This window comes from Equus przewalskii, chromosome 6, assembly GCF_037783145.1.
Source record: "Equus przewalskii isolate Varuska chromosome 6, EquPr2, whole genome shotgun sequence".
Lineage (NCBI taxonomy): Eukaryota > Metazoa > Chordata > Mammalia > Perissodactyla > Equidae > Equus > Equus przewalskii.
In genome coordinates, this window is record NC_091836.1 from 58,321,118 (window position 1) to 58,333,568 (window position 12,451).

A 12,451-nucleotide genomic window follows, 5' to 3' on the forward strand; every position below is an offset into this window, starting at 1 on the left:
CAGAATCCTCTGTTGGCCTATTTCCTGGGATTCAAATTCCTCACTTTGATTATCAGATAAACTCCTTTAATTAACCTTTACTCAGACTCTTTATTTCAGTCAACAAACGAAAAACAGTTTACCTTCAAACATTCGCTCCTTTAGATATGAAGTGCCATTCCAAACTCTGCCTTTAGGTAGTCTGAAGGCTCTGTGAACTGTGGGAGACAATAACTTACGATTCACTTTCATTTTAAACGGTATGACGACTATGATGTGGAAATCAGTTCAATCCGGTTTTATTAACTCCTATAGTACCATGCGATATGTGCCATGCTAAATGCTGAAGAAGCCGAGGTCAGCAAAACACAGCCTCTGCATTCAGGGGTTTACAGTTTAGTTGTAGCGTGGGGAGGAGAAAGAAAGGCGAGCAAGTAAGTGTCCTTCAGGGTAACAGATGCTAAAGCCAGTCTGGGGTGTCTTATTGTTCTCATTTGAAGGAGGGGTGGGAAATTCCTGTAACAGACTGTCTATACCTTTTCCAGAAAAAAGGCTGGAGGGGCATCCAGTTCCTTGAGAGGGGAGAGACCCCCTCCAGGTCTGAAGCTATTGGCACAATCATGAAATGCAGGCCCTCAAAGCTAGGTAGGTTTTAATGGGTCTGTTCAAATTTTACCAATATTGGTGAATTGCACACAGCTCAATGAAAAGCGTCTCTTGGATGCTCCAGGATGCAAGCGAGATCTCTTATGGAAATAAGTTGAAGAAGAAGCATGAAGCTAAAATTCCTAAGATTAAGTACAGAGAAGAACTTCTAACACTTTGGTAGTGGGATGCAGGCGTTGTCTGTGAGTCTGCTGGTGTGCGTGTTTCGGTGCTGGGTTGGATCCTCAAAAGTAAATTTCTTCAATCAGTCTCTGGTGCTATATTTTGGGAGGGGGAAGAAGAGATTAAGAAAATACAGGTGCTATACCTAAAAGATTTTGACTAACAATCCAAAGACTGCAAAACTGAATGAAACCGTGAGCCATCCCAAAGGAGGCATTCCCAAGGGGACCTCGGACTCTCCTCGCTGTCCTCTCCCCTTAAAAAGACCCCACAGACACTGTGTTAGGAGGATTATTTGTGGAGAAAGGGCAGTGTGGTAAAAAGCAACACTGTCAGGGTTACGGGGGTGAGGGTAGGGAATGGTAACATCTAAGTTTATAAAGTGTGCCTGGGTGTTAAAGGAAAAAAAGGGAAAGAGGCTCTTTTTCCATTTCTAGGAAAAATCAACTATTATAGGATGGTGTCTCTGAGGAAAGAGGCTGCAGCAGAACTGATCATATTTTGCTGAATCAGCGCTTTGGTACTTTAGTTACGGTTTATTTTATGAAGACAGTACTTTTGCAGACAAAAAGTTAAATTGACTTGAGTGAGTTCTTGTGCTAACTTTGAAAGATTTTAATGTAGAAAGAGTGTGTGTGTATGTGTGAGAGAATGTGTATACTTAAAAGAAAGTCCCCAGTGAGGCAGATTTTTTTTTTCTTTTGGACGAGAGAACAGCCATTTAAAAGCTGCTTGCTGTTTTTGTTGCTGATGGTGGCGTGATCAAGCCACATTTGAACAGAATGTTACTCGTCTGAGTAGGTCATCATAAAGAGCCTTTGGTTGTAGGAAACAAAGCAAATGCTCACACATTTGGGGGTGGGGGGGCGGGCAGGTGGGGAACAAGATCTTTTTTTGGTTTTGTGAGATGCTAGGGTTTAAATGCTGTTTGAAGGTGAAGTTCCAGGATACTTACCTAGTACTCATTTATTTGACACAGTTTTTTTCAGGGAAGTTTCTGGATGGAGAGCTGGTGGGACAGAAATTACTTCTCTTTGAAGACAAAAGTCATTAAGCACTCTGGCCAACTGCAGAAAAGGACAAGAAAAGCGCCCAAATGACGTTCACAACAAGGAAGGAGGTGAGATAGCTGGGCTCAACATCAAAGCCCATATTGCGCTGGGAGGTGAAGAGTGTGGCTGAGGCTGAATCCTTCCTGAGGCAGTCTCACTGACGCCATGACGCCGTCTGTAATTCATAGCCTGGATCAAGAGCCATTTGAAAGTGGCAGTATGAGGGATGGTGACTATTAACAATTAAACCAGGAAAAAAGGCACAAATTGGGACTGGCCTAGGCGAACTGGGCTACAAACCCCAAGAAATTGGGGGCAGAGCAGTATGCCCCTGTTGCTATAGCACTTCTGGTAGTTCTCAAAACTTTGTGCCAACGTACAGACTTTCCGATTTCAGAGTGATCCTCTGTGGTGGCAAAAGTCATGAGTATCAGGACACTTTGATTTGCTTTGAGGAATCCAAAGTGCTGTTTGAACTTGAGTAAGCCCTTGTGAAAAACTGGATCTTCTTCCTGAGCCCAGAGTGAAAAATGCGTGTCTTATAACAAGTGGGCAAGAGACACAGGGCTGTTTTCATTAGTATAAAACAGGATTTAACCATAACAAATAAGGGCACATCAGTGTTGAAATTAATACGTGAGAATAAAGGGCTAAATTATGATATAATTACATGTTATAATGCAATAAATTAGTTACTCTGTTTCTTCCTAAGGTATACGCTGATTTTCTGGTAGTTAATTTGTTTCTAAACAATCCAAAGCTTTTCCAGTTTCAAGTGTGGACCTGAGGGGTCCGCGCCTTTGTTAAGCTTTACTGTTTTTCCTGACAGTCCAGAGAAATAAACGTCAAAGCTGAATGATCCTGAAATGTTATTCTGTATTGGGCATTCATTAGAATGTGGAAGGAAGACATTTCTAAATTTGGTGTTTATTATTTTGTCTTCTTTGTTGACTATATCTTGTTATGGAAAATACAGGCATGTGAACATAGTTTGCAATTTTGAATGGGAGATAAATAGAATGATAAATTATAAATAAAAATAAAACCATACATTATAAAAGGGATGAATTAAGACGGTTGATTAATTAGGCTTACATAATTAAGTTTAATTGTCATTCCTTTCTTGCTCAAAATCAGAAAAGATACTAACTTTCAACATTTTAGGAGGAGGAAAAACTTGTTTTTCTCCTATTATGAATCCTTACTAAGACCCGGGTATCGGTGGAGAGGGTCAAAGGCTGCAGACTACCATGGAAGGATATGCTTAATGGCTGAAGCAGCGGGTAGCAAGAAGTCTCTGGGAGAAGAAGCTGGATGCTGGCTGTTCTCTGGAACTTTCTCTACCCCTGTTTCTCTGAATGTGCTTAAGTAGATGGTGAGTTATTCCCCCAGATGGTAAAAGGGTTTTCTGAAAACTGCAAAGCAGGGAGGGGGTAAGAAGATGATGAACCAAATTTAGCTTTAAAACACAAATAGATACAAGAAATTGAAGATTAATTGGTTACCCTTTATTTTTTAATGAGAAAGTGGAAAAACATAGCAAAATTAGAGGATAATTATAATAGAATAAAGCTCTGCTAGTAAACTTTAATTGTATACCTTGATCTTTAAAGATTTATGCAATTGGAAGTTGGCCTCTGGTTAAGGATCTCAAGGCTTTTTTTTCTCTTAGCTCTTATTCTGCCCTACATCCTGTTCCTTAGGAAAAGTAAGGTAGATGTGTCTCCCTCAGGACACTGACATTATTGGTGTTCAGTGAAAGGACCGTCTTTCCCTCCTTTGAGTCTCCCTTTCTCCTTGGTTTGTGACTGAGGTCAAATTGATAGTTGTAACAAGATAGAGGAATTTTGTTTTTCTTTTTTTGGTGAGGAGGATTGGCCCTGAGCTAACATTTGTGCCAATCTTCCTCTATTTTATGTGGGATGCCGCCACAGCATGGCTGGAAAAGCTGTGCTAGGTCTGCCCCAAGGATCTGAACTTGCAAACCCCAGGCCTCCAAAGTGGAGCACATGGACTTAACCACTATGCCAGCAGGCTGGCCCCTAGAGGAATTTTTTTAACCAAGAATCCAAGGATCCTATACATGAGTCTTGTCCTGCTGCAGGCCCCTGAGGACCTGCTCCACACTCCCACCATCCCACCCTACTCACCTCCCACAGGAAACACACAATGATGACACCATGGGAAGCATATTCACAGAAGACAGTGCCAATCCTACAGTGAAACCCTAGGCTTGGGTTTCAGTTTTGGGTAACAAATTCAATTTCTTTGCTTGACATAGGACAATTTATTCAGCCTTTCTGTTTCTTTTTGTATCAGTTTTTATGAGTTGTATCTTTCAAGATATCTCTCCATTTCATGTAAGTTGTCAAATTTGTTAGCTCAAAGTTCTTTACAGTATTCTCTTATTCTTTTAATGTGTAGAGGCTGTGGTGACAAATCCTACACATTAAAGGTTCATTATGGATATTGTTGATTTATGTTCTCTCTCCTTTTCTCACAAAAATTCTAGCTAGAGGATCATCAACTTTGTTGATTTTTCTCCAAGAACTAGATTTTACTTAGCTAATTTTCTCTATTATCTGTCTTTTTCAATAGAATTGTTCTACTCTTATCTTTATTAACTTTCTTCTACTTTTTTTTTTTAAAGATTTTATTTTTTCCCCCAAAGCCCCCCGGTACATAATTGTATATTCTTCGTTGTGGGTCCTTCTAGTTGCGGCATGTGGGACGCTGTCTCAGCGTGGTTTGATGAGCAGTGCCATGTCCACGCCCAGGATTTGAACCAACGAAACACTGGGCCACCTGCAGCGGAGCGTGCGAACTTAACCACTCGGCCACGGGGCCAGCCCTCTTCTACTTATTTTATTCTTGCTTTTCTAGTTTCTTTGGATGGAATCTTAAATTATTGATAGTCTATCTTTCTTCTTTCCTAATAAAGGCATATAAAGTTTTCCATTTACCGGTGCTTTAGCTGCATCCTACAAATTTTGATATGTTGTATTTTAATTATATAAGTTCAAAATATTTTGTAAAATTTCTTGTTATTTGGTCTTTGACTCACGAATTATTTAAAAGGTGTAGTTTAATTTCCAGATGAATAGGGTTTAACTCAATATTTATTGTTAGTTAGCTCTAATTTAATTCCATTGATGTAAGAGAATACACTCTGTATAACTCAGGGTTTTTTTTAAGTTAATTCCTTGTTTTATACTCCAGAATGTGGTCTCATTGAATCTATCACATGTACTTGAGAAGAATGTGTATTTCTTAGTTATTGGATGGAGTGCTCTATAAATATAATTAGATAAGTGGTTTATAGCGCCATTGAGATCTTCTATGTCCTTACTGAGTCTTTGTCTCATTATTCTATCAGTTACACAAAGAGTGTTGTTAAAATATTTTACTATTATCAAAAATTATCTCCTTTTAATTCTCTCAATTTTTGATTTATGTATATTGAGGTTCTTTAAGTACATAGACATCGAAAATTATTTCTACTTGATTAATTATTTCTCTTATCATTGTTATAAAATGTAATCTGTGGAAATTCTCTTTTTATTAGTCCATTTTATCTCATATTAGCATAGCCACTCCAGCCTTCTAATGCTTACTATTTGTATTTCATGTTTTTTTCCATCAATTTACTTTAAACTTATCTCTATCTTTATATTTTAAGCGTGGCTCCTACAGCAGCATCCAGTTCAGTCTTGCTTTTATTCATTTGTCAATCTCTGTCTGTTAATTGGAATATTAAAGCCAATAATAGTTTATGTAGCTATTGATGTGGTTGGATTTCTTATTTGTTTATTCTTTCTTTTTTTTTTGTCTCTACGTTCTCTCCTCCTTGATTTTTTGGGAATGTTCTTAGTATTCCATTTTAATTTATTACTTGGCTTTTTTGGTATATATCTGTGTGTGTTCATTTTATTAGTTTTATTTTTAGTGATTCCTTTGGGGATTACAATATACATACCTAACCTTTCACATTCTACTTAGAATTTCTTTAGCGTTCCCTATAGAAAAGCTTTCTTAGTGAGACACGCTCTTAGTTTTATTTTATCTGAAAATTGTTTTATCACCTTCATTTCTGAAGGATGTTTTCATTGGATATAGAATTATGATTTAATAAGACTATTTTTTCTTTCTTTTAGCCTTTAAAGATGTTGTCTTCTGGCCTTGGTAGTTCCTGATGAGAAATCAACAACCATTCAAATCATAGTCCTCCTGTAAGTAACGTGTCATTTTTCTATGTATACTTTCAAGACTTTATATTTGAATTTTAGTAGTTTGACTATAATGTGTCTAGTGTTTTGTGGGTTTTTTTTGAGATTTTTCTTTTTGGAGTTCACCCAGCATTTTGAATCTGTAAATGTATGTCTCTAATGAAAGTTTGGAAGTGTTCAGCCATTATATGAAGTATTTTCTGCTCTACTAATTTTCTCTTCTTTTTTCTGGAACTTCAAATATACAAATTCTACAACTTCGATATTCCATAGGTCCTTGAGGCTCTGTCCAATTTTTTCAATCTTTTCTTTCTTTATTATTTCCACTATCATATCCATTTTGCTTTTGAGTCCATCCAGTAATTTTTTATTTCACATAAAAAATTATCAGTCCTAAAATCTTCATTTGGTTCTTTTTTATTGTTTTTATTTCCTGTTGAGATTTCTTATCCTCTAATTCATTTCACGTGTGTATGTTTTGTTTTTGACCTCATGGAGCATAGTGTTGCATTAAAGTCTTTGAAAATCCCAACATCTTTGTCATTTTGAAGTTGCATTCTTTGCTTTTTTTTTTTTGAGATGGGTTACATTTTCTGGTTCTTAGTATGTCAAACAATTTTGGATTGTATTTTAGACTCTCTTGCCTTCTTCTGTAGAATGTTGGTATTTTTGTATTAGCAAGCAATCAACAAGTGAGATTTGGACCCCAGGTTCCTCTTGCCTCCTGTGGGTGATGATTGAAACTTCAGCTCAGTTATGTAAATCATTGCTATGCTTTTTTATGATTATTATAGGTATACATGATTTGAAAATTATGCTAAGACTTGTACAGGTGATTCAAACCTCAGTCTAGTTTTTAAAACTTTTGCTATGTGAGTTTGAATCTGCCCACATGTGTGTATTTCAGAGGTTAGGCTCAGTCTTGTGTTACCGGTTCAAATATCAGTTCAGTTATCTATGTCTTTGTTATGTTGGTTTGGGTCTGTCCCATGCATGTTGGTTCAGAGTTTAGGTCAAGGCTTGCCGATTAACCTTAAGTTTCTCCATATACACGAGGAAGACTGATTATGTTGAAAGTGAACTTTTGCTTTAGATTTAGTTCTAAATTAGCCAGTATGGATGCGGTGTTATAGAAGTTTCAGTGATAAAAATGGCAAAAATAGCCAAAGAAAATTAATAAAGTGTATTTTGAGAAAAGTAGGGGGCATGAGGTAAATCTGAGAGGAAGTATAGCATAGTGCTTAAGAGCATAGTCCTTGGAATCTGACCAAAATGGAATCATGTCCCAGATCTTGTACTGTCTAGCTCTGTAACCTTAGGGAAATTACTCAGCCTATCTGAGCCTCAGTTTACTCAACTGCAGTGGAAAGAATGATTCCTTTTTCATAAGGTTCTGATGAGAATTCCATATAATTATGCAAACTGTTTAGCATAGGGCCTTAGCATTGAGATGCCAATACATGGTAAGGAAATATTTAAGGCACACCTGAAACAAGTTGTAATTATGGCATTGTTATGAGTTAGAAAAACTGAGATCCAAATGAGCAACTATCTCTGTATGTTTTGGTTTCCATATAGGTCAATTTGAAAGAGTAATCTCTGTTCTTTTCAAAGGATTGTTGTGGGGATCAAATGCAATAATCTACGGGACAATGTTTCGACCACTATAGAGCACCACACAAAATGCAGAGCAGGCCTGGTAACTTTGAATTTAATGGGACATTGTGTCATGAGCAGAAAATACAAAATGTGATTAAAGCATCCTGAATAGATTGAAACTCAACTAAGAGAAGAGGAAAGACGTTATTAAAAGTCCAGATCAATCAATAATATGGTAATGTCTGTAGGTCTTTAAAATTAATAGGTAATAATGAATGCAATGAGGGAAGTGTTTGTAACAAATTGACCTTTTCAAGAAAGAACAGAAAAGTTACATTACCCAGAGCCTATAATATAACTTTTCTTTTTAGTAGACTGGAAGAACCAGACTTTATTTTCATATCATTTTGTAGTTTCTAAAATATTTTCTCGTTTATTTTCTCATTTGAACTTTGCAACATCTTTGTGAGGTAGTACAGATATCAATTTCACTTTGTGTGAGCAGCTCTAGGTTTAAGAGTTTAAGTAATATGCAGAAAATTATCTCAAAGATAAGCCATGGGACTGAGATTTCAATCTGGGTCTTTTGACTCCAAGAGTAGTGCTCCTTCTTCCTCACCAAGAGCTATCGATGCACATGCTAGTCAATTAAGCTTTCAAAAGCATGTACAGGCACAACACCCTGGCCTTGGGAAGGTAGCAGAGATGAAGTGAATGTTCACTTCTGAGTAATTGATGGCTAACTATGTAGCAACACTGACGCGTGGTTCCTGCTTATCTCAATAGATAAATTCCACGTGGAATTTCTTAGTACTTTTGATACCCATCACCACCTCCAAATAAGGAAAACTGAAGAAAAAAAGAATCAAGGTGATTTGACCTGGAGACTAGCCAGTAAAATTTTATACAAGGAGAGAAGTTGCAAGGTGTGGCTGTTTGGAACATATGTGGACTGAGCTCCTATTGAAAGATTCTCCCCTCACATCTGACCAGTGTGGGATTCAGTGAGGTAGACATAAGTGGATGCAGCTGTCTACAAAACATGTGAGCATCAACTGGAGCTTTGTGGTACCCACTTCTCAGTGCATATTAATGAGGCCAAATAAGCTGTCTTAACAAAGAATCTGGGATCCGAGAAAATAATAAATGTATCTGGATCTCATGGGAGGGAAGAGAGCTCATATACCCCCTAGCTAGAGTCCCTACTCTGCCTATTTCAGCCAACACTCTTTCCTACAGCTTGTTTCCATGGCTGCAAAGCTCAGCTTGGCCAAATATGAGCTTCCCAATAAGACAAATCTCATACCTTTCATGAAAAATGTCTTTCAAATTGTAGGTGATTGTGTATGTGTGTGTGGGGGGGGGATGTGGTGGTGGGGTGGCTACTGATGAGGGAAAACTATTTTGAGAAAACTAGTATGGAAGTCTTGTGTATTTTGAAGTAACCCATTTCCAGGAGAGTCAGACTGAAGTAGAGATAATATGCAAAAGTAAAGTAGAAAATAAAGAACAAGATTATTAGAGAGCACACTCACATGTGCGGTTCACAGTTCAGTATAGTTTTTTGATGGGCATACTTTTAAGATATTTATGGCATGAATTAATTTTACAAATACTGATCAGGAATTGCTCACTGAATTGTTCAGTGAGAATGGAGGCCCCTCTCCAACTATACAAGAGGCTCCTTTGGGCTTTGGATGTCATCAAATGAGGGGGCCTAGGAACCTCTTTGCACGACTTTACTTGGATTCCATAATTTCAACTTATCTCAGGTGACCTTTCCCCCAAATTCAGCATAAACAACTTAAAATCATATTTTTTATTCTTCATCCCTTTCTCTCTCATTAATACAGCTTAATGATGCTCCACTGTCTCTTCTCTGGGGAAATTCTTGACCTTCACTAGGGCTGCAGGTTCCATGTCATCTTCTCTCCTCACATCATTTACTCTGGTCTAGGAAGTTGAAATTCCTTTTTCTTTCTTTGAACAGGCTCTCTGGCATGGTCTTCTTTATTCACTCATGGCACTTCTCAAATCTCACTTTAATAGGAGAGCAAAAAAAAAAAAGTCATGTTATACAAAGATAATTGCATTCTTCAGCCTCCAGGCCCTATCCACTTCGCTTCCTGTGGCAAAATGTTTCAAAGAACAACAAAAAGAAAAGAGGAAACAATGGAAGGAAGGAAGGAAAAGATAGCACATAGCCAGGTGAATCTCATTCTTCAAATGTCAACTAATAGAAAACATAAGTAAGTTACAGGTTGGATGACTATACGTCCCATGTTTCCCAGGACATCTTGGTTTGTCCTTATTGTCCTCACATCCAATTCAGTTAGCACCACCTTTTATCCTCCGAAGTGTCTAGATTTGTTCACCAATAGATAATAAGTTTTTTCACGTCCAAGTTGGATTGCACATTCTGAGAAATAGGCACGGAATATCTGAAATTCAAGACTGTTTCTGGTCTCTGGGAGGCCTCATCTTCAGACAAACATCCAAGTTCAGAAATACTTATCAAGGAAATAAGTTCTAAACAGCGAACACTCACTCATCTTCTAGAAGAGATACCATCCTGGTATCCAGAACTTGTCAGGCAGCTTGAATTTAGGAACAAAACCAAGCCCAAAGAAGAGATCAAGACATTCCTATTTAGAAGAATGTGTGTGCGTTTGAGGGTGGGTGGCTGAGAACAGCGGGAATGTGGATGGCAATAAGGGTAATGCAGTGCAGTGGAAAGGGGAAGGACTTTGGAATCAGGTATGTCTGCATTGACGGCACACTCCTACTACTTACTGGTTATGGTGGAACTTCCCCAAGCCTCAGTTTTCTCATCTATAAAAATAGACTAATAAAATGGAGACAAAGATATGGACGTTAGGAGTTAAAATGATTAAATATAAAGTATAATGATTTGTACAAAATAGTAAAGATAGCTAATATTTTGTAAATGCTTACTACGTACCAAGCGCTATTCTAAGAACTTCATATTAATTCATTTAATCCCTATGAGAACCCTAAGAAGATAACCTACTGTTATCATTAGCCTTTTACAGATGATGAACCTGAGGCTCAGAGTAACCAAGGGGCCAAGAATGATGGAATCTGGATTTAACCCAGATTGGCTGGTTTTGGAGTTATTCTTGTTATAGGTGTTAAGCATGACCTTAGTCACTATTCTCTACAGCTGTTCCCTGGCAAGCAAGTAAAAGATATTATTAATATGGGCAAGGAAAAGAAAACAATAAATTGTAATTAAATGAAAATGTACGCAAATGATAATGCTTTATTTGAACACTCTAATAGAAATGCATCTATAAAGCTATGTCAGACTTCCATTTGCCTTATACATAAGAAATATTCATGTGCATCAGTACATTTTCCATTACTTTTGATGGTAATGACATTTGGGTACATTTGTCTCTATTGGAACTCCTGCAAAGTATACTAATTTGAGACAGGACCCCTTAAAATAGACATATCACTAGGTTAAACGATAACTAACATTACCCTAATTTAGGATCAGTATAAAATATTGCAAATATGCTTTTGTCCCAGGATGCTAGGCTAATGAGTCTGTGTGTGTAGGACCTAGGCATACTGGATGAACAGTCCTTCCACTGGACTTTGTGGAAAGGATATTGTCCTGACAATCACTCAGCAGTGCCCCACTCCCTGACCTTCAGGAAACCAGTGGCCAATTAGTCCACATGTAAGCACCTTAGCTCAGTGCTCTATTTGCTTACTCTGAAACCCAAGGCTCCTGCTGACTTCCTGTATTTCTCAATTCACCATGGAAGAAGGGAATTTATTTCTTTTCTCTAGTGCAAACCCCAACAAAATTGAGTAACCCCTCCAGCAATCACCATTCATTTTCATTTGTAACGTCAACATCTTCCTAACTCTTATTTTTATTTGTTATCACTTCTCTGCCCTCTCTACTTTTTTCATGTCTCCTTTCTCCCTCTTTCCATAAAGCTAAGAATCATTTCTAATCTCCAATAGAGGCTTCTTTAAGCAAAGGAATTTGCAAGTTATTTTCCTGTTGCTTGGGGCCCAATCTCTCCAGTGACATTATGTAGGCTGACTGGACTACATAATGAAGCATATTCTAGTTCTTTTTGTTTTCATTCTCTGTACTTTTCAAACCACTGTGATATATATCACCACAATCAACCTGACAGAAGCCATTTGAGGTACACGGAATACAAAGGTTTCTCTTTACTGGCTAGATGAAGATTTATTCTTGGCATACTCAGAGTTTGGTCTAGTTTCTGGCATCAACTCAGTTATTGATAAATTATTATGAATGGATGATGTTGGAGAAACTTGCCCCAAATTTATTAGTGTCTAAGTCAGAGGCATCCCCTATCTTCTATTTCACTGTTTTTCCAATATATCATATTAAGAGAGTTTGTCCAAATATATCTAAAGTACATAAAAATTGTGCTGCTGCTAAGACTTGTCACTTAGAAACTTTAATAGTTTTATTTCTGCGTGTATAAAGTAACGAAATCATGTAATTTTATTCATTCCACTCAAGACGGTCTTGGTAAGATGTAATTAGGGAATCATAGCGTGGCTAGTTTAGTAATCCTTTTTGGCTGAAAAACAATTGCTGAAAAGCCAGGCAGTCTATAATTAGAAAGCAACCAAGTATGAACTATGGTCTGGGATTCCTGTACATTTGATAATGACAGGTCAAAGCCCAGACATGCGGACCACCATCTGCCTGAATCACGAGGTTTCTACAGTATCTCTGGTCATTTA

The 12,451-nt window shown here is 37.5% G+C and overlaps 1 pseudogene; it reads left to right on the forward strand.

Moving 5' to 3' along the window:
* Nucleotides 1–2,024: 2,024 nt before the first annotated feature.
* LOC103554761 (ferritin heavy chain-like) overlaps nucleotides 2,025–12,451 on the forward strand; it is a 30,170-nt pseudogene continuing 19,743 nt past the window's right edge.